The sequence below is a fragment of the Marmota flaviventris genome, chromosome 2 (assembly GCF_047511675.1).
Source record: "Marmota flaviventris isolate mMarFla1 chromosome 2, mMarFla1.hap1, whole genome shotgun sequence".
Lineage (NCBI taxonomy): Eukaryota > Metazoa > Chordata > Mammalia > Rodentia > Sciuridae > Marmota > Marmota flaviventris.
Window position 1 is genome coordinate 154,926,151 of NC_092499.1, and position 22,443 is coordinate 154,948,593.

Here is a 22,443-nt window from a genome sequence, read left to right on the forward strand (position 1 = left end):
TGCCCATCTGGACAAATACTGCCTCTTGTTTCATGTAATCACCATGGCAACACCATTCAGGGGCAATGAAGGGCTCTCTTCACAAGGAAACTGAGGCACTGAGAGGCTGAATAACTTCACAAAGGATAGGAAATAAGCCAGGATTCAAATCCAAACAGACACCACAGAGCCCCCGAAGCCTCATTTGCACCTGGACACCATTCCTAAGCTCCCCTTCAGAATCAGTGTCCGTTCCCATTCCATGACTTGGTTTTCCCCTGTCTCAGCTTCCCTCTATCTCTAAAATTTCACAAGCAAACCCCATCCTCATGGGCTTATAGGCAAAACATAACACTAAATTAGGTGAAATATCTCTCTATCAATAAAAATCAAAGACCTGCAAAGATAAACTTTCCATAAGATACTCCAGGAACTGTGACCCATGTGCTCTTCATTCAGGCCTGAAAACAGACCAACCCCCTCCCCCACACCTTTCACCAAGTGCGCTCTAGTATTTACCTGGCAGGACAGGACAGGAAAAGTCCATTCACACAAACCCCCAAAACTCCAGAGTCACCCTGAGGGCTCACCACTGACAGCTCTGCTCCCCCTGGCTCCTGGCTGCTCTCCAAGGCTCCCCTCCTCTATTATTTGGGGGCTCAGCTATATTGGAGACTCTCCCCAGATGACTAGGGGCTAAGAGACACTGCATGGAGGTGTGCAAATTTGGTGAGTACACATGTCTATCTCCACACCTGTGGGCTCTCCTCTGCTATAGGCCTCAGGCTCTCCAGGCTTCCTCCGTTCAACAGTGACATTCACAGTGGTGAGGGGTTACTATTCAATGGGATGTAAATGTGCCTATGTCTGTCTGTGTGTTCACATGCATGCACGACTGTGTCCACATGTGTTGTGTGACCACATGTCTGCATGCATATCTACATGTCCACGTGTCTATGTGGAATGTCTGTATGTCCACTTACGTTGTGTTGTACACATGTGTTGTGTGTGTATGCTTGTGTACAGATGAGTGTGTGCTGTGCATGAGTGCACAAGTTTGTGTGCACATGTGGGAATGTCAATGAAGACATCTGTGTGTTCATGTGAGTTGGTATGCACATGTGTGTATCTTTGTGCATCCATGACTGTGTATGAGTGAATGGGTGTGTGTGCCTATGTCTACATGTCTGTGTGTCCATTTGACTGTGTGTGTGTGTGTGTGTGTGTGTGTGTGTGAAGGCATGAGGATGGGAAGGTGACCTCCATATTTCTATTTCTAGAACATTGTCTTCTAAAAGAAACTACACAGCCAGTTCTAGGTCAGGACACCTGCAGGAATCTCCGCCTTCCCAGGAGCTCGGACTCGCCAAGACCAATAAACAGGGCCGAGTCACAGCAGGGTAATGATGACTAACAGGGAAAGAGGCTTTGTACATAGAACATGGGGAAAATTCTGACCAAGGATCATGGCCCTACTCCAGAACCTCAGGTGATGTCTGACTCATCCAGTCACCAGGGGATGCTCTAGCACTAGGCCTGGAACTTTGGGCATCAGTGACCAGGAGTGGTGTATCTGGTAGAGAGTCCTGGCCAGAAATCCTCATCCTGTACAACACCATAACCTTGGTGTCACTTAGTTCATCTGTGAGACACCTGGGGAGCAGAACACTTGGCAAAGTTCAGCAAACAGGACCCACTTTCCTAAGCAGGAACCAGTATGATGAGCAGGGTGAGCTCCTCTAGAACTCATGTCCTCAGTCCCCTGCAGGACAGAATAGACCTGTCCCACGTCAGCTTCTCCCAGGATTATGGAGAAGAACTCAAGGCAGATGAACCTCTAGTGCTTGTTCAACTCCAGGGCTTGTTTGCAGCTCACTGCCACACAGTGAGAGCAACGACTCATTAGGTAGACATCAGACACTGGTGAGAAGGGGAGTCCACCCCACGCAGTGCCACATTAAGACTTTGTACAGATGCATAGGTGCAAGATGTCAATTTGTCTCTCCAGATCCCTGTGAACTTAGCATCTTGCACGGTTCCCTATTTCCTATGGGGACTCAAAGATCCTGGATAAATTATTTCCCACATTCCCTCTCTGCAAGTGCAAAAAATAACCTGCTTAATTACCACCCAACATTCACTCAATGGCTATATTAGTGAATTGGGTATAAATTCATATTTTTATGCAGAGATATTTCCAGTTCTTTTTTTTTCCTAGCCACTATTACTTGCTTGGAAACAAATTAAAACAATAAGTGGGTTAAAACAGCAGCTATATGATTTCTGGGTCAGCAGGTGGAGGCCAGGATGGACTGGTGGGATCCTGATCCAAGTATCATGGCCCCTTTGCAGACCCTCTTGTCTCTCCTGGGGTCACTCCTGAGGCTGTGATCACCCATGTGCCTGGTGGTCAGCAATAGCTGTTGATTGCATCACTCTCCGAATGGCCCATGGCCACTTCCACCTCCTTGTGCTAACTCAGCCTAGGGATTCATCCTGAGTCAAGAGGATTCCAAATCTTGATCAGTGTGGCAATGTCACAGTGCAAAGCAGATAGTCAGGGGTGGGGGGTTGCAAGGAATCACTGAAGCCCTGTTTACAAACAATCTACCACATATCACATGCAGCAAAATAAGAAAGAGAAGGGAGGTTAGCATGCACATGTACATATATACACACACATAGACAAGCACACATGTCTGTGCATGGAGGGTGGATGGACATGTAGAGATGCATTCATGGATTTATTTGGTCCCACTGCGAGGGAATTTACTAGATCCTTTGTAAATGTTCCTTACCATTCTCTGAGATAACAGCACTCATCTCCAGTTTAGGAATGGGATGGCCAGAGCAGACAGCTTAGAGAACTTGGGTCAGCTGTGGGGCTAGGAAGGGTCAGAGCTGGCTGGTCCTTTACCTTCTGGATTCTAATCAGGTCTCCTTGCAATGCTTAACTCCACCCCACCAATGAACCCAGAAGTGTAGCAGTGGAGAGTCCAGCATTTATTTCCTACCTCCAAGTGTTTAAGTAAAAGAAATAATAAGAAGTTGATTTTATTATACTGTTACATAAGACAAACCTTAAGCACATTATATTTCTTGACCCAAAAATCTGGATTATATAAGTTTACTTATGGCAAGTAAAACCATATGTTAAAGTCAGCAAGTTCTGCATTATCAGCATCTTCAGTTGAAATAGTTTCTACCCTCCCTTGGCCCAGACAGGGACAATATGTTCCCAGCCACCCCTGCCTATGCTTCTCTTACCTTAGTCCTTGACTACCTGGCTACTCAAAGTGTGACTGATGGAACAGCAGCATTGTCACCAACTAGTAACTGTTAGAAACACAGACTCTTAGGCTTCAACCCAGACCTGCTGAGCCAGAATCTGCAAATCCCCAGGTGTCTGGTGTATGCATTAGAGTCTGAGGATGCTGCCTTACAGATGCTTCAGTAAGCAAAACTGACTCTGCTGTTTCTTTCATGTTAGTTACCCAACTCAACTTACAGTCTTTACATTATTTGTGGTGTCTCAGTCTGTTTTCTGTTGCTATAGTAAAATAAACAAGTCTGAGAACTTAATACAGAAAAGAGGTTTATTTAGGTCACAGTTTGGGAGCTCCAAAAAGCATGAGGCTGGCAGTTTTTGAGCCCTAGCAAGTGCCTTCTGGCTATATCATGGCTGGAACACATGCAAGAGGGAGAGATCATACGAGATCAGAGAGAAGAGGCTGGGGAGAGGCCAAGCTTGCTTTTTCATGACAACCCAATCTCTTGGGAACTAACTCACCCTTGTGAGGCCCAACTGACTCTGCAAAACCAGCACTAATCCATTTCTGAGAAAGGAAACTTCATGACTTAATTACATTCCACCAGGCTCCACCTCTTAAAGACCCATCACCTCAACGCCCCCATACTAGGAACCAAGCTGCAAGGCACAAGAACCTTTGGGAGAGCACTTCATTCATATGCAAACCATAGCTGTAGGTAGTATCTAATCTGTAGTGAAGACTGAGAACTAATCTGTGCTACTCAAGTGTGGTCCATGAAGAAGTAGCAAATGCACCAGTCCAGATCCTCAGCCTGCTCTGCCCAAACACAAGGCACACCTCCTTGCTTGTACCCATCCACCTGACATCCTGAAACACAATTTCACAGTACATGAGCAAAGGACTAACTCTTCTCCTTTGAGTTCACAAATACACCATTCTTCCCTTTCCACCTCTACCCCATGCTGTGGCCTTGGCATGCCTCTTGTTGAGAAATGAGGTAACACCCACTGGCTAGGTGGAAGACCCACCACTGGATGTCAGCCTTCTACCTTGTCTCCTTTCACTTGGAGGCTGGAAAATCTCATTCCTCATCCTCATTCCTTACTTTCTCATAACTAATAGTGGCCATGAGATAGTTCTGGCAAAAGATGTATCCTGGAGGGTTCTGTTCTCCTTTCTCATTTCTTGCCTTGACCTCAGCTGTGATGTTTGAGGCAACAGCAGCCATAAGGGAGCTAGGAGGAAAGGCCACAAGATGGTAAAGTTGCAGCTCTGACGTCACTGAGCTGCTAAGTCGGCACCTCCTGCCTCCAGAGTCAAGTCAGGTTAAAAAAAAAAAAAAAAGAAACCCAAACGTTCTGCTCCAAAACAAGTCTAGCTGTACTCATGCATTTCTGTAAGTTCTTGCTGCAGCATTTCTATCCTATATTGTACATGCACAGTTACTTAAAGGGCTCCTTCTTTAAAGGAGACATTACTTACTACAAAATGAAGGGGAAAAAAAGGAGAATATAAGGAAAAAGGCAAAAAAGCTAAAACCAAATTACCTTTGACACCAATTTTTGTGTAAATTTAAGAGGCACTGGATCTATGAGGATCTGAAACTTTAGATTTATTTTTATCACTTTTCCCTTCTATTATTTCAGTAAAAATATTAGAGTGATGAAATTGACCAAAATTCTTAATACCTAAAATTCCCATATGTCATGATCAATCCAACACATCCATATAGCATGCAAAAGTGGTGCTATTAATCTGTGTCCCAGTTTCTAGCTTCCATAAGCTAAGTAGAACATCACATTCTAAGATACAATTTTTAAGAACAATTTGACATGCTAAGAATTTTTACTGACATTGGAAAATAATGAAATCTAGGGAAAAATGCATATATTTCAAAAATGGTCTTATATAATATTTTGGTGAGAAAGAACTTCATTTTTCATTTATTTGTGATCTAGAAACCTACTATGTGTACAGCAAGTGATTTGAATATTTTTTTAGTATTTGTGTAGAACCATATTTTCTAAAGATAGACACAGTACTCTCCATCTCACATCTATCTGTGATGTGGCCTTGACACTCCTCCCACAGAAAGGTGGGCATCTCTGCTCCCTACAAATGAATCTTGGTGAGTTTGGGACTCACTCATATTCAGAAGGAGTGTGGCATTATTGATGTTAGGTCACTCTTGGGGCTAAGTCAGAAAAGCTCATGCAATTTTTCTTTGCTAGAAAACTCAAAGCTGGAGCCTTAAGCTGTCATTTAAGAAATCCAAACTGGGTGTGGTGGCACATGCCTATAATCCCAGCAGCTTGCAAGGCTGAGGCAGGAGGATCACAAGTTCAAAGCCAGCCTCAGCGATTTAGCAAGACCCTGTCTCACTAAATGAGATGTAGCTCAGTGGTTGAGTGTCCCTGGGTTCAATCCCCAGTATCAAAAAGCAAAATAAAGCAAACAAAAAAAAAAAAAAACCTAATACTTCAAGGCCGCCATGATGTGGGGAAGTTCAGCGTAGAGTGTGTGAATAAACCACATGGAGAGCCTCTGAGGTTACATAGTTTACTAGTTGACCTCCAGCTGTCCCAGCCTCCCAACTCTTGTAGTGTTGAATATCATCTGATAGCATCCACGTGAGAGACTGGAGCTGGACAATTCAGCTGACCCCTCCCAAATTCCCAGCCATCAAAAATTTCCGTGTTATAAGTTTTGGAGCTATGCATATGTAGTAACAGTAGATAAGCCACAGTTGGGTGTAAATTTTTGTGACTCCATTTACTGTTCTCACGTGGTTCCCTAGATCTGAGTAAACAGCAGATCTAGATGCTGATTAGATTTTGAAGCCACCCCAAAACTCTATATCCTAGGAGTCTCCAGGCTTCTCTCATCTTATTATTCTCTAACCTTATTTGACTCTTATTCCACATCCTCTGTCTGGAAGACCTTTCTCTCTACTGTTGATCTTTTTCCTATTTTGAGTCTTGGCTGAATCTTCCCACAATATCCCACCCCTCATTCTGATTTGGGACCCTTGAGCCCTCCTCTTTCATCAAACATTCATGTCAAGTGAAATGCAGCCCTATACCCCAGGCACAGCCCTGTGGGCACAGGGAGGATCTAACACCAGACCCAGCATAATGAAGGCACTTAATACAGGTTGTATACTCTTAAGGAGTATATCCACAGTAGGAAGGCTTAGAACCAAGATGTCAGAAAGAGAGTATGCATGTGTGCTCAGAGGAGAGGGAACTTCTCAGACCGAGTCCTGGTGTGAATGCAGAGTGGGTTCTTTTCAGGAGCAGAGAAGGCAGCCAGGAGAAGTAAGGAAAATGAACACTGACTGAGCACACAATGCATGCTGGCTCCTGGCACAGGACGTGGAAATACAAAATGTGATTAAGAAAAGGTTTTTGTTCATTTATTGCAAATGTTCATTTCCATTTTATTACATGCTTTTAAATTTTGCTCAGTTTGTTCTACTGAACATGTAACATATATTTAGTTAACCTTTATGTGTAAAAGAGAAAAAAAATCTTTTTAATATTTAGGGTTTTTATCCCCTTAATCAAAGAACTAAGTGATGAAGGTAAGTATTAGAAAGTACAAAGAAATAAAATCCATACATAACCCACACCTGGGCTATTCACGTTGATGACAGGGCTTCTCATCTAACTATTTCCCACACATGCACACCTCTGTGTGTGTTTGTGTCCAGGTACCTGTCTTGGAATCCTGCTCTGTCACACTGTAACCAGAGCATGGGTCATACATTTTGCACGAACACCCTTTACTCAACTTCTAGGGGATTCAGGATTCCCATGTCCCCAAAGCAGGCATGAATACATAACCAAAAAAGAACTTTATCCAGAACTCTGATAATTTCTGTAGGATAGATATTTGTTTAAACCAGTGGGTTGTGTTTCTCTTGCAAAGACTGCATGTTTATTTTTATAAATTCCAAACATACCAGTGTGGAGATGGCAAAACACATTTTGTTCCTATTTTCACTCTGACTTCTTATATCTAAGTACCACTAATAATTTGGAGAATAGCTCTCAAAAATTTTTTGAAAGAATATATAAGCTACACCTCCCAGAGGACAACACATTTACATATTAAACACATTTTTCTAGATAAAAGATAGCTTTGTATCTTCATTGGGTTATCATGAACATTCATCCATAGGAATACCCACCTGTCCTGATACTGGCCAAAGGTACACGGATTGAGTCTATATAAGAAGTTCATTATATTTGTATCATATTAGAACCATTGTCTCATGGCAAAGATTTACATATTTTTCTCTCTCCTTACTCTAGATCAAGATGTAAATACTTTGTCTGTATCTTGGAATTGCATCTGAGTAGTTCATTTATGGAGCCAATGACCAAGGAAGACCTCAATGTCACAGTGACTGTTGAGACAACATCTCCAGAGGTCCGGACGCCTACTTCAGGTGCTCTTACAGACCTGAGCAGCTCCATCTTTCAATCTATGCAGTTGTTTTGGAAGAAAGCTATACCTTTTCTAATTTAATGTGAATTTTCCCAATTACAAATGACAGTGTACATGTTTTGTCCATATATTTATCTGCTGTTTTATTTTTTCTTTAGACTTTCTTTCCATAGCATGAACTCAGTTTTCAAGTGAGTTTTTTTCTTATTATTTATTCTCTCAAGATTCTTAAGCATTTACTCATTTGTTGCACATGTTCATTTCCATCTTAATACTTGCTTCTAAATTTTACTTATGAGTTGATATACAGAATAAGTAACATACATGTAATTTATCTTTATCAATATTTCTCTCACTTGCAAATACTAAGACATTCAACTGTATGCTGAAATTAATCATAGATTTTTATATTTGTTTGTTCAAGCTATATATGTGTGTGTGTGTGTGTGTGTGTATATATATATGTGTGTATATATATATATATATATATATATATATATATATATATATATATCCATTCAGTAATTATTATGATGCAGGGAGATATAATTTGACTTTCTACCCAAATGGCCTATTTCCTAAACATTCATTGTTGAGTAATTCAGCCCTTGGCACTGGATCTCACTGCCTTCACCACCACTGAGGTCTTGGGGGAGAAACTGACCTCAAAGCCTCTCTATCTGACTTAACTCTTTGCAGGACAGATTCAACACGGTCACAAATTCCTTAACATCCTTCCTTTCAAAACTTGTGTCTAATTTGTGTCTCCTTGATTCTGAGCTGGCTTAGAAGCTTGCTTATATGGTGTAGTTGACATGGAGTGAACTCTGAGAATGATGGGAAGAATCTTGCACCCTCATCCTTGTGCATACTCACTTTTCAAGCACTGAGCCTTAACAAAGGACATGGGACTAACCTGTGGCCTCCATGCATAAAGAAAGCTCAGAGAGAGGCCAGGTGTAGACACTTCAGGTCCATCCTGAAAGTGAGCCCAGGCCTAGCCTAGTTGTGGAAGGGAAGAAGTCTATGCAGCTCCTGTTTTAATCAAGTTTTTGTTGCTATGAGCAAAATACCTGACAAGAACAACTTAAAAGAGGAAAAGTTTATTTTGACTTATGGTTTCAGAGGTTCGTTCAGTCCATGGTCAGTCAACTCCATTGCTCAGGATTCAAGATGAGGCAGAACATCATGGTGGAAGAGTGTGGTGGTGAAGGAAAGCAGCTAAGGACATTGCAGCCAGGAAGCAAAGAGAGAGAAAGGGAAGGGGTTACAGGAAAAATCGCCCTTCTGGGACACATCCCCGTGACCCACCTCCCCCACATGCCCACAGTCACCACCCAGTCAGTCCACTCAGACTAGGTTGGACCAACTAGGTTACAGCTCTCATGATCTAATTACTTCACTCTAAATATACCTGCACTAACATGGGATCCTTGGGGGGGGGGGGGGGGGGGCTCCTGATATCCAACCATAACGGCTCCAGTCCCAGGTCCCATAAGCCACAGCAGAGTATAAGCTGCCCCCCTACTGCCTTGATCAAACTCCTGACTCGCAGATCCATGAACACTGAGTTTGGGGGGCAATGGAAAACTGGAAAAGCCTATAGAAACTATTTGCTGATAACTACAATCTCACAGTTCCAACTAATGTAGCTGTTGTTTTTACTTTGGCAAAAAACACAAAGCATGAAAGTTACCCTCTTAACCATTTCTTACTGTACAGTGCAGTGAAGTTAAGTGTATTCCCACTGGTGTGCAACAGATCTCTGGAACTTCTTCATTTTGCAATTCTGAAACTCTATACCTACTAAACAATCACTCCCTATTTCTTCTCCCACCAGTTCCTAGCAATCACAATTCTACTTTCCTTCCCTATGGAGAGAATTCTCAAAGATTTAGACCAAAGATTTATGTACCTCAACTTAATGGAATTGTGTGGTATTTGTCCTTTTGTGACTTTTTAATTTTATTTAGCATAATGTTATGATTTGGATCTGGGAATGTCCCCCAGGGTCATGTGTTGAAGGCTTGCCTACACAAATGTAAGGCTTTTGTGAAGTGATTGGATCATGAGGACTGTGGCCTCCTCAATGAAGTAATCCATTGATGGCTTCATAGCTAAACAGACTATTGGAAATCAGTGGGAACTATTATAGGTGAAACCTGATTGAAGAAAATGGGTGCTTAGGGGCATACCCTCAGAGAGTATATCTTGTCTCTGCCCCCCCCCCCTTACTTTCTCTGTCTCTCTGATTCCAGGCTTCCTTAAAGTGAAGGCTTCCTTTGCCTATGTCTTTCTGCCTTGCTATAGGACTAAAAGCAATGGAGCCAGCTGACTGTGGACTTAAACCAAAGCAAACCTTTCCTCCTTTAAGTCTTCTCATCTATTTTGTCACAGCAGCATAACGCTAACACACATTTTCAAAGTTTACCTATGGTGCAATATATATCAGAATTTCCTTCTTTTTAAGGATACATATCACCTTTTGCTTATCTATTCATCTGTCAATAATTTCCACATTTTAGTTATTGTGAATAATGTTATCATAACCATAGGCATGCATATATCACTTCAAGACTCTGCTTCTGATTATTTTGGATGCATACCTAGGGTGGATTATATAGTAATTTTATGTTTAATTTTCTTGAAGTACCTCCATACTATTTTCCATAGCAGCTGCACCAGTTTACAATTTCAACCATATGCAGGGTTCCAATTTCTCCACATTCTCACCAACACTTGCTATTTCCTGTTTTTTTTTTCTTTGTTCTTTCTTTTTTTATAGTAGCCACCCTAATGGATGTGAGGTAAATCAATGTAATTTTATCACTTAATGTCAGTATATGGTAGGGCAATTCTTCATTTAAAGAAATGCAGCCTGCCTGATTATTCTTTCATGGACTTTTGAATAATACTGTCAAGTTCAAAAGGCAATAAAAATGACATTATGATTAAATAGTCTCAATTTGATAAATTAATATGGAGCCACTATCCAGAAATACAGTACTTTTCTCCATTTATTCAAGTATTCTCTTAATTCATAAGTAAATCTGTGCAGTTTACTTTAAGTCACTCTTACACACTTATTATAAAAGCTATTTCTAGATATTTCATACTTTGATGGTTCTACTAATGCCATGCCGGGGCTGAGATGGCCTCAGGTATCAAGGATGCCTAGATGTGAGGATGCTGAAGTTGAGAAAAGGAGACCAAGAACAGGTAAGGACTAAGTTGAGCTTTGAAGGAGGTTAGCAAGATGAAGCTAAGAGAAGGCATGGGAACGGGTGTAAGAGCATGTGTGTGGGGGGTATGTGAGTACTTACATGTGCTCACATTTGTGCTTCTGTGTCTATGTGTGTGTGTGTATGTGAGCATGTGCACATGTGCATGGAAGACCAGAAGTATCCCAGTGTGCTGCACTGGTAGAGAAGTGGGGATAAGGCTGGAGGGTGAACAGGGATCATTAAAATAGACTGGTATTCTCCCCAACCAGCTTGCCAGTGTCGATGGACATGAGGAGCCAGAGAATGTCTTGGAACGAGGACCAGGGTGAGAAATGTGCATTTCAGCCCATTTTCCCAGCAGTTCAGGCTTTTCCAATGGCCTGTGGTTAGATGTACACAGCAGAAAGCAGGGAGATGGGAAGGAAGTTTCCAAGACAGCCTGGCAAGACCAGAGAGTCTAGATAGGGTTAATGATAGAGAAGATGCAAGGCAGAGGTAAGAATTAGTTAAAAGGTGTGAATAAGAAAGAGCTGAGAGCCCAGGAGGTATAAAATTCCTGGTATGAATTTCTGGAATACTGTGCAGCATTCTCAGAGGAAGGGGTATGCCCGTGGGGTGTAAGGGACTGGAGGGAACTTTCTAAGATTGAGCACAGTGAGGCTGATGCCCCAGGGAAGATTTGATAGAGATTACTAGGGGGCTGAGCCTGAAGCAGAGTTTACGGACAGGGAAATCAAGCTGGTTGCATATACAGATGATTTCTGCCTTATGAAGTTTCCACTTAGATTTTCCCACTTCATGGTTGTGTGAAGCAGTAGGCATTCAGTAGAAATTGCACTTTGAATTTTGAATTTGTATCTTGTTCTGTGCTATCGATAATGTGCATCGATCTTCTCTTATAATGCAAGGCAGGGCAGGGAGCCACAGCTCCCAGGCTGTCCCACATTTTGAGGGGAAAACATCAGGAATCTACAATGTGCTGTGCTACTGAGTTAGAATGTTTTGTAGGTTAGGTGACTCAATGCATTTTTGACTTATGGTATTTTAACTTGCAATGAGTTTATCAGGGTATAATTCCATAATTATATAGTTTCATAAGCTGAAAAGCATCTGTAAATCACAACCAGAAGCAAGACCACCAGATAGCTCAGGGAATGAGAAGTGTCAACAAGTGTGGGCAAAGGATCATGTGCCAGGATCATGGATTGTGACAGGGCTCATTCCACTGTAGCAAAGCAGGCCTGGCCAGCACAACCAAGGAGGGTCAGGGTTGTGCTCCCGAGACACTCTCTAGGGTAAAACCACACCCTAGTAGGGATGGAAGCACTCTGACTTGTGTCATTAGAGAAAACTGGGTTCAGCCTCTCTTTATGCCCTACCAAGGCACCAGCTTAAGAAGGAGAGATTTAAGCACAAGGAATAGTCCCACTCTCCAAAATATATTTCTGAAATAACATAAGGCTCTGCAAACAAATTCCAGGAAGACCAGCCTTTCTGGGCAGTGTCTAAAGAGAAAGAACAGTTCCATCTTCTGGGAAACGCTTTATGCTGAGAGCAAGACAAGAACACAGGTCAACCTGCTGTCCTATGTAGTTTATGTTGGTGTTCTTTCTAAATGTCTGGGGCCTGTGGCATTAGAGGAAATGAGCATTTCTCCTCTAACTGCCTGGACATTCTGCAAGAGATTTCTGCTCCCCTGGAATTTTGTAGCTGCATGATTCCCAGTTTGTCCTACACACAGGTATCCCTTCAACTATGGATCAGCTTACTGACTAGCTGACTTGTGGATACCCTCCTCCATGGAAGCCACTCAAAATGTACAGATGGAGAAATGACCTCATTACATTTTGTCCTACTTGGGATTTATTGTAAAATGTCTATCTGTCCAACTATTGCACAGCATCTGTGTCTGTCTGAACCATTATTCTAGTTTCTAGCAATGCCAAGAACACTGGGCAACTGTACATGGTGGGGTGAGGAAGTATGAAATTTAGAGACAAACACAAAAGCAAGTGAGCCCTAAAGACAGGCTCCTGTTCCATAATCCCCATAGTCTGGCAATAGAAGATTGGACAGCAGACTGGGTGACCCTACTGGGTCTCTTGGTTGTGCCATGTGTAAAATGTGGTATCTCAAGAGTTTGAAGAGAAAACCTAAAGAAATAATGGGTACATTCCAAATCTCCCCCTTCCATCCTTGCTGTTCCGTCTCCCTCTTTGGCATTACTGTCTTGCCTGGGAGAGAGACCACTAGCAGTAAGGTACAGACAGGTGAAGATGCTGTAGGTTTTCCTGAATCACCTTCATGACAAGATGCAAACAAATGATGGAAGTTTTAACCTGGCTCCTCAGACCTAGGCTGCCTGTAGTTCTCCAAATTCATTCGCTTACCTCACCTCATCCAGAAGCTAGAAGAGGGGGCCTGCTCCTTTCAACATGGCCAGGGGGGCTTTATTGTGAGTTGTTAGGCTCAAGTGTGTCTATTGGAGTCTGCCACTATAGAGTGGTCTCTGTCCAGCCTTGTCCATCCCTGAGAACCAAAACCCCAAGGTCAGAATGCTAGAAAACCGCATTGATGTCCTAGGTCCAGATAGGTGACAAGTACCTGGAGTCTGGAATATCCCCAGTCAAGTAAAAGTGATGGTGATGGAGGTCAGTCATGGCATAGCGCCCACACTCCGTTTTTAGCGGTCTGCTAATGCCTCCCAGAGAACTATGGGCTATTCCATCTGTTATGGTTTGGATCATTAATACCCCCTGAAAATTTCATAGGGATGTCAAAGATGAAATGATTAGATCATGAGAGCTATAACCTCATCAGTGGATTAATTCATTTGATGGATTAATAATTTGAATGGACTACTAGGTGTTAAAAGCTCAAGCCTAAGCCCACGTCCTCAACCTTGCTCCCAGGTTTCTCAATCCTGTCCCAAGATGTAATTCCATTGTGATATTCACACTGAGCGTGTGCCTTTAGGGGGATTATACCTCTTCCCTGGCTCCCCCTCTATCTGCTTCCTGACTTTCAGAAGCGGAGAAGCTTTCCTCCACCATGCCCTTCCACCATGACATTCTACCTCACCTCAGACCCAGAGCAATGGAGCTAGTCAGTCATGGATGGAACCTCTGAAACATGGAGCCCAAAATAAACTTTTCTTCTTCTAAGTTGTTGTTTTCAGGTATTTTTGCTCACAATAACAAAAACCTGACTAACATACCACCCCTATGGTGCCTGGCTTTCTACACAATGCCCAGGACACAGTAAAGCCGAGAAGAAATGAGGGGACTTGCACCCCATCAAGGCTCAGCATTCCCTATTTATACGTCATGGTATCTCTGGCCCTCCCTCTTCCCCACGCTTCCTCTGCATCCAAAGGAGGTCCATTCCACTTCCTGGATGTTGCCAATCCTGAGTGTCTTCACACGCATTCACATGCACATAGATGTCTGGTCCATCTCCCAGGAGATGGACGGAGACACTTCTCCTGAGTCTGAGGATGATGTCTGGAGAAGTTTTTCTAAAGCTGATAGGGAAGTCCAGGAACATCAGGTCCTTAATTTTGGGTGTCCTGCCAAAATGGAAATTGCCTTCTTATTTTTCAGAGGAAGAAGAAAAATATGAGAATATGGGGCCCAGTACTAGAGGCAGAACACCGCAGGCATGGCGGTGCCATGGGAAGGTCCTTGGGGGTCACTGAAAGGACATATGTGATGTATTGTGGGGGGCAGTGGTAACAAATCCATAGCTCTCACTTCATTCAGAATGACGTCATCAAGGTTTTTGAGGGAATTATCTCCTCAATGGACTCTGGTAAGAGCCCTGCAGCCTGCAACCTATCTGCCCCATGTGACCAACTCAGAACAGGAAGGACATTCATCTAATTGCATCTCACTCTGTTGGACATCCCCTTTGACCCACTTGTTCAGGTCTCTTGTGTAATATACATTGCCACAATTGTTAATCTGAATGTCCTAGTAAATGTGTTTTATACACTGCAAATAATTAACAATGGACTTGGTTCCTAACTTTCATTGGATGAGCTGGGCATCCTCTAAGCGGACTAAAGCTCAAGCCTAAGCCCACACCTCAGCCTTGCTCCCAGGTTTCTCAATCCTGTCCCAAGATGTAATTCCATTGTGATATTCAGAAATAAACTCTCTTGTTTCAAACCTGCACCAGCTGATAGTCCGCACCACTGGCATGTGAGTATCAATATTATAGCAACAATTTAAAGACTGCAAATTGTACACATAGTAGAAGAGTAAGTGTATATAACATTTCATTTCTTTGCTTCTATCTAAGGGAGAGGGTGTAATCCAAATGTGTTTAAGAATATCATATCTCAATTTTAGAGATAGCTTCAGTTTAAAGTTGAGGCAATGGAATAAACTTCAATTGGTTCTAACTGTCTAGAATGTGTGTTGTGGGAGGCCATCCTCTCATGTGATTCGAGTTACCTCCCTGGCTGGGTGAGAGGCGCTTAGACACCGCTGTGTTAGAGCCTTCCCCACCCTTTCCCAGGTCCTAGGGCTTGTCCATGCAGAGGCGTGTCTGGCCACTGCCCCGAAGACCCAATCGTCGCCCCTGATCTTGGGATGCTGCCCCAGTTTACCTTCATTGGATGGGATTTGCCCTGGAATTTTTTGTTCCCCAATAAAAGCCCACTCCCTGGCGTGTTCTCTTTCTCTCACTATTCTCTTCTGTAAACCTCGCCATCACATTAGGTTGCTGGAGGCAGGAGCTAGGAGAAGCCTCTTGGAGCTGGTATTAAAGGTAATGAGAGTCTTGTCTCTTTAATTTAAAACTCCCTAGCAATTACTTATGAATCGAACCTTCTTTCATGAAGCCAGTGCTGGTCACATGGCAGAATGTGTGCTTTTGGATTTTGCTTTGGACACTGAAATTTTCTAACAGAGAAAAAAAGTAAGGAAAGAACAAATGGAGACACATCAGAAAGTGGTTGCCCAAAGAGGTCAAATGATTAACACTGAGCTTGTTGGAGACTTAAAATTTGTTCAAAATATGGATTCAAACAGTGAGCCCCTTTCAAAAGACCCATTTTACAATCTAATTCTCCCTTTCCCTCTCTCCCTCTGTGTTACATCCCCCAACTGTTACTATAATATTAACAAGGATCAGTGAGAAACTAAAAACAACAAAATGAACATTGATTTGAACTTCAAGATCAAAACATTCACCTCCATGAAATAATGCCTAGTGAACTCCTAGATAAATTATTTTTATGCAAGTAAATATCCATTACCTTCTGGGATATACATTCAGAAGCAACTTTTATTTTTATTATTTTCTACATGCGTACAGTGTTTCATGGTTATGGTGTTTTGTGTTCTAATAGTTATTTGAAGTCCTACTGTCATTAGTTGTTCTTCAGCATCATATTTTATTTTACTTTTTTGGGTACTTTATCAGATTATTTGTCATACAATGGTTTAAGATGATTTAGACTTTGTAGGTTAAACAATGTAACGTAAATCATCTCATTACTGCTTGTGGTGGTTGGTGGTTTGTTGAAAATCTGCCTTCAAATGTTTTATCTTAGACAATGCTAAGTTCAGTTATATTAAAGGGACATTTCAAATGCTATTTCTCACATCCTTCTCCTAAACCATCCCTGTAAATCCTGAGCATACAGGACTGTTGATACAACTCATGCACATTCCCATGTATGGCTGGTGCACTCCACATGAATGTATACACACACACTGCTCCTCATTCTGACATCTGCCAACAGTAGTTGCAGGATTCAGGCCCAAGGAAGGCCATGAGCTCATTTTGTTTTCTCAGAAAGCCACATGACTGCAAACTTCAACCAAAGAGACATTCAAGACACTTAAGTGTCCCAAATCAGAATCTGCTTGATTTTACAAATTGAGATGACCATGAACATTTTGTTTACAAAATCCTAGAAAGATGTGGTTGAGAAGAAATGGAATCTAGAAAAGTTAAGAGACTTGTTTAGGATCATTCAATGAGCAAGCATCAGAGCCCAGAGATTGAAAGGTAAGTCTTCAAATAGGCATTCCAAAAAATATTGAGCAGGTGGTGTGGTGCACAGGACAATCCATAAGTGGTTCCTCCATTCACGCCCTCCTCTATCCAGCTGATACCAAGCACACTGCCTGGAAGCAGATAAAGCAATGACAAGGGCACTGAACTGCAGCCCATTCCTGAAGACCGCATTAATTTTGTTTTTAACTCAGGGGTGAGGTGGGAGGGGCATTAAACCCATCTCCTACAAGAGGGTTCTTCACTTAGAAAAAGGTTAACTAAGGATGCCTTTAAATAGTACACCATAAAGGTGTTCAAAGACTCAGAGAATGTCATTGGCAATTTTTAGGAACAGCTTTTATCTAAAAGAAAGTGCAGAGGTGTGCAGGGTGGGAGGGGCCCTGTGGGGGAGGATGTCCCCTCCTGCTAAATCGGCCTTCCATGTGCTCTCTGTGCTCTCCAACCAACAGAAATCACACTGAACACTAAATCCCAGCATGCAGAGCCTTCTCTGAGAACATGTCAAGTGTGACCAGTATGAGGACCAAAAGTTTCCTAATTAAAAGATGAAACATTCAATGCTCTCCCTGAACCTCAGAATAGCACCTTCTAGTGTCTCTGATACAAAATGTAAGGAAATAGCTCTTTATTCTCTTATTACAGTAATAACTCCTGAGGAAATAGGAGTTAAAAGTTAGTGAGAACCATGAGTTAAGTCCAGTGTAGCCCTTCCATGTCAATGATAAATGTGGAAGAAATTCATTGCAAATAATTTATGAATTGAATTTTAAACATTTTACCAAAAAGAAAAAGTTGTTTTGCCTATCAGGCTTCAACTAGACTATGCCCTAATTTATACAGCAACTGGTATAAATCAAATCCAAAAGTTTAAAATACCTTTTTACCCTCAGTATATGGATTTGTCTTTCCTCTTTCAACAGCCCCTTCCACATTCCTCCAGGAAAGTTAGCAGGTTTCTTTTTTACCCCTAATTACAAATGGGGGTGCCTTTATTTGTATGTTAACCTCACCTATGTTATTAATAAAGTCATGGAATTATTAATAAGTCATTTCTGAGCCTGGGGGTGTCCTCAATGGTACAGCCAGTGCACAGCATGCAGGAGGCCTCCGGATTCCTTTCAATTCCCAGGACCAAAACAACAACAACAAAAATAGTAATTTCTGATGATTAGGTGAAAATGAAATGAACTGTCATCAGTTTGGAAAGACAGACATTAACTAGAATTTTTTTAAATCTAAATAATGTAGTTCATAATTTTTAAATTAACTTTATTAACTATTGTCAATGTGTATATATTTATGGGGTACCAAGTGAAGCTATTATTTATGTACATAATGTGGAATGGTTAAATGAATCTAATTAACATCTCTCTCACCTCAAACACTGATCATTTGGGGATGAGTTTTTGAAATCCTTCAAACGTGGCCTCCACATGAGGAGCCAGGTAACTGGGTGAGACAGACAGACAGACAGACAGACACACACACACACACACACACACACATAGGGGCAGTGTACTATTCTCTTCTTGGGTGTCATTAAAATTTTCCATAATAAAAAAGTTTAAAAATAGGCTTCCCCTTTTCCCCCTTTATTGAAGGAAACCCTCCTGATGGTGATGATTCCATTTTCATGCGGAAGGCATGTGTGGGGAGGTGGGGTACAGTGGGAAAAGACACCAAACCAGCAGCATACACAGGTTTGCTCCTTGCAAAGGAGCCAGGGGCTGTTAGAGACACGCAGGAAGGGAGCAAGGAAGGGAGGCCAAGGGCATTTGCTCATACATCCACAGGCCTGGCACCTGTGGTGTAAATCTCCTAAAAGACAGTCAACACAATCGCCAGACGTGCAGCACGCAATTCTTTTGAAAATTCGGCTCCAGCTTCCTACTGCCCTTGCCAGAACAGACACGAGATTGCTGCCCGCCACCTTGGCCATGGGTTGCCACGCTGGCTACTTACTGCAACCGGAGTCCTCTTTGAGGACCACTTTCCCCGCACCTACGCCAGCTGCATTGGCAAAGGCATCCTAGCAAGGAAAAGTTGGCTCGCTCTAGGATTTGTTATGAGGCTAGTCACCCCACAGGCTGCAGGTCTGCGCAGCACGCCGCCTCTCCTTTTGGGCTCTAGACCAAACCCGCTAGGTTGTAAGAGGGGGTCGGACAGATACACAGCTCAGACGCGCGCGTGCCCCACCGCCTGACTGTAAACTAAAAACGGAGCCACGGAATAATGTCCAGACCAAAATCAGGTCGGCCAGTAACTGCTGCGTTGGACATCCGGACGAGGCTAGGGAAGGCGCAGGCATCCGGTCCCTGCCAGCAGCAAAGGCGCCAGCGCGTCTGACGCCGCAGAAGGTTGCGCGCACCTGAAGTCCGGGTGCCAAGTGTCCAAGCTTCTGCATGCAAGTGGACCACCGCAGAAAATGAGGGCTACCTCCTGCCGTCCACAGAAGCCAAGCAATCCCTCCAACATGTCCATAAAGCACAACTGCGGGAACTCACACTACTGGGGTCTTATAGAGACCAAAGCCCCTTCCCTAAGAAAAGTGCCCAACTCCGTGGATGACCCATTCTTCTTTCTCTCCACTACTCCGAGAGCGCACATGAAAAGACAGAAATCACGCCTAGGGAAAGAGAGACTACAGTTTGAACCCCAAAAGCGCATCTGCTTGCTCCCATTTCGGCGCCAGAGCCGGCGGCTCCCAGGGCTGCAGGCTGTCGCGCTGCCAGGGGACAGACAGATCACCAAAGCTGGTCTTGCCGTGGCCGGCAGTGAGGGGCTTCAGAAGTCCTCGCCGCCGCCCTGGTAACCGGTTGGTATTCCCCATCCCAAACGCGCTTGCACCCTTGCTTTCCTTTTCCCCTCATCTAGGCTACTCCGAAGTCTGTTTCCCTTCCCTGTCCCTAGTCCGCGGCGGCTACTCTGCTCACCGGCAGTGTCGGTCTCCTCTGGGTCGCTCCGGGGGCTGGGGAGGGGGGTAGTTCCAACCTGCAGAGCCGATGCCCGCCGCACGCTCCAACGGCCCTGGGCAGTCTGGTTCCCCAGCGCTCCCAGGACTCAGTCTCACCAGCTCCTACGGACTTCGCGCAGCATCCCCTCCGTGTCGCTGGGGTGCCCCGGGTGGCGAGAAGCCAAGGTGCAGCACGGGAGGATAGCACCCAGTTCCTTCCTGCGAATTTTCCCCGCCAGCTCCTGTTTTCCCTCTCGCCCGGCGGCCCGCGACTCCCAAGTCCCGCCACTGCGACCACCCGGACTTACCGCGGGCGCCAAGCCGCCACCGGGTCTGCTCGGTACAAGGCGGAGCCACGAAGCCCTTCGCTGCAGGGCAGCCTCCCGCGCCCGCCACCAGCACGCGGCCCCCGCCCCACCCCCGTCCACCCCCCAGTTCGTCCGCTCCGCCGGGGCGGTCGGGACTTACCTCCGGGACAAGGTGACCCGGCTGGTGCGCCCAAGCGGCCGCCCGCGAGTCTCCGGAGCCAGCGAGCGTGCGGGGCGCAGGGCGGTGCGGCGCCCGCCTCTGCTCCTCAGCTCCCAAGCTCTCTCCTTCTCTGCCCTCCCCTTCGCTCCCCTCGGCGCTGCTTCGCTCCTCTCCCCACGCCGCTCCCCGCCCAGTGCTCGCCGCCAACGCCCCCGGCTGCCCCGCGCGTATGGGAGCTCCGGGAGCCGGCAACAGCGGCAGCCCGGGCGGTGGGGAGTCCGGAGCGGCTGGGGCGCCGGGGCGGAGTCGAGTCCTCTGGGCCCGGGAGGAAAGAAAAGGGTGCGAGGAGACTCCAGTGGCGTGTTGGGCGCGGGGCGCCCGGGGGCGCGCCGCTCTGCTTGCCTTGTCTGGCGACGCGCGTGCGAGAGGAGGCAGCCTTGGGGCCCTGGGGAGGAGGGCAGCTAGGAGGAGGAAAAGGGAGCGGCCCGGCTCTAAGGAGGCTGCCAACTTTGCCCTAGGCCAGCGGGGCCCTCCCGGGTGTTAGCGTCTGGTGGGTGGCCCGGGGCCAGTGTCTGGAAATTGAGGGTGACAGAGGCTGGGGGAGGGGGACAGACACTGGGGACTAGGAGGACAGGAATTTGCAGCCTGACTCCGGGAAGCGTTGTCTCCCCTCGGTCCTAAAGGCCTCCCCAGGCTTCAATTCGGTTTTGAGGTTCATGACAACTCACTGTGAGGGTCAGGCGAATTTGTTCAAGTCCTGACCAGCTAAGCCATTGATCGAGGAGAAAGCAGGCGGAGAGCGGATACTGGAGACCCCTAAGCTCCGAACCAACCAGTTGTTAGCTCAAGAAGGGCCCACAGTAATTGCAACTGAAAGGAAACCAGGGCGGCAGCGGTGGGGGCGGGGGTATAATGATGGCAGAAGAGTAGGTAGTGGGGAGCCTAGGGAAGGCCGCCTATCAAGACAGGCTGAATTTCAAACGTCGGTGAAGGCCGGAGGGCGAGAAAGAGGTGTTTTCATTTTAGATTTTCTTGAGAAGTAACTATGAAAGAAAGATCCGCCAGAAAGAGGGTCAAAAGTTATTTAGAATAAAATCTGTGCGCCCCTCTTTCAACACCAGGTGGAGACCCGCCGCGCGTTCCAATCCTGCCAACCCAGGCTCGCGCCCTGGTGGTCAGGCTGAATACGTTCCAGGATTCCATGTTTCTGTAGTTCTATGTGCAGAGCAGAGCTCTCCCTTCTGCCTGAAAAGCCTTTGCTCATGAGAAGGCGCTGCGTCTTGCCTTAGGTCTTCACTGTTGGGGTTGCCACAAGGTAGAGGTTGAAGGGAATGTGGGGCTGTACTGCGTTCCCTTTGTAGGAACCTCCCCTTTGCGTCCCTTTCTGTAGAACATCAGCTCCTCCAAAACAATACTAAAATGTAGAGTGCAGCCAGAAGGAGGCATTTGGGAGGAGGAGGAGGAGGAGGTCAGGGGAACCTGCCATACTTCTACAGTTCTTTGCTTGGGAACATTTAAGTTCGTCTTTGCACCTGAATAACACTCCCATCACCTTCCTCTGTAGCATCTAGACACTCCTGGGGTTTCCACCTCTGAACTACAGAGATGCAAGGCAGTGGTCTGGAACACTCTGAGAAAGTATATTGTGCATTTCTCCCATCTAATAGGAAAAACAGTTTACCGTCTTAAAGCAGTTTACCATTTCTAGGTCCTTTTCTAAACAGAACATATTCTCATTGGAACTGCAAGGGAAAGCAGATTTTGTTAGATCCATTTGAGTTGGAGAATCAGTATTCCTGATTATCAGATGAAGAAAGGGATGTTTTAAAAGGCCCACTGAGCTTCCCCACAGCCATCCAATATGCAGGAGTAGCCCCAAAGTCAGCAAAGACAGGTTCCCTACCTCTAGCCAAGGCTTTTTTTTTTTTTTTTTTTTTTTGGTGCACCTTTGGGTTGGCTTTGGAGGCGGATTTTATTTTGCCAAGAGAACACCTGCCTGGGTAAATGCCAGGGCTTGCTTTTACCTCTAGGGTATTGTTTGAATTTTAAATTGGATTTTTCCTAA

General features: G+C 44.8%; 1 protein-coding gene across 1 annotated transcript in view; it reads right to left on the bottom strand.

Moving 5' to 3' along the window:
- The window catches only part of Syndig1 (synapse differentiation inducing 1), a 191,577-nt gene extending 171,136 nt beyond the window's left edge, over positions 1-20,441 (bottom strand). The window contains exon 1 of the mRNA XM_027921317.2: positions 20,379-20,441. The gene's annotated coding sequence lies outside the window, so the exon portion shown is untranslated. The remainder of the gene's footprint in view (positions 1-20,378) is intronic.
- Between the last annotated feature and the right edge of the window lie 2,002 nt (positions 20,442-22,443).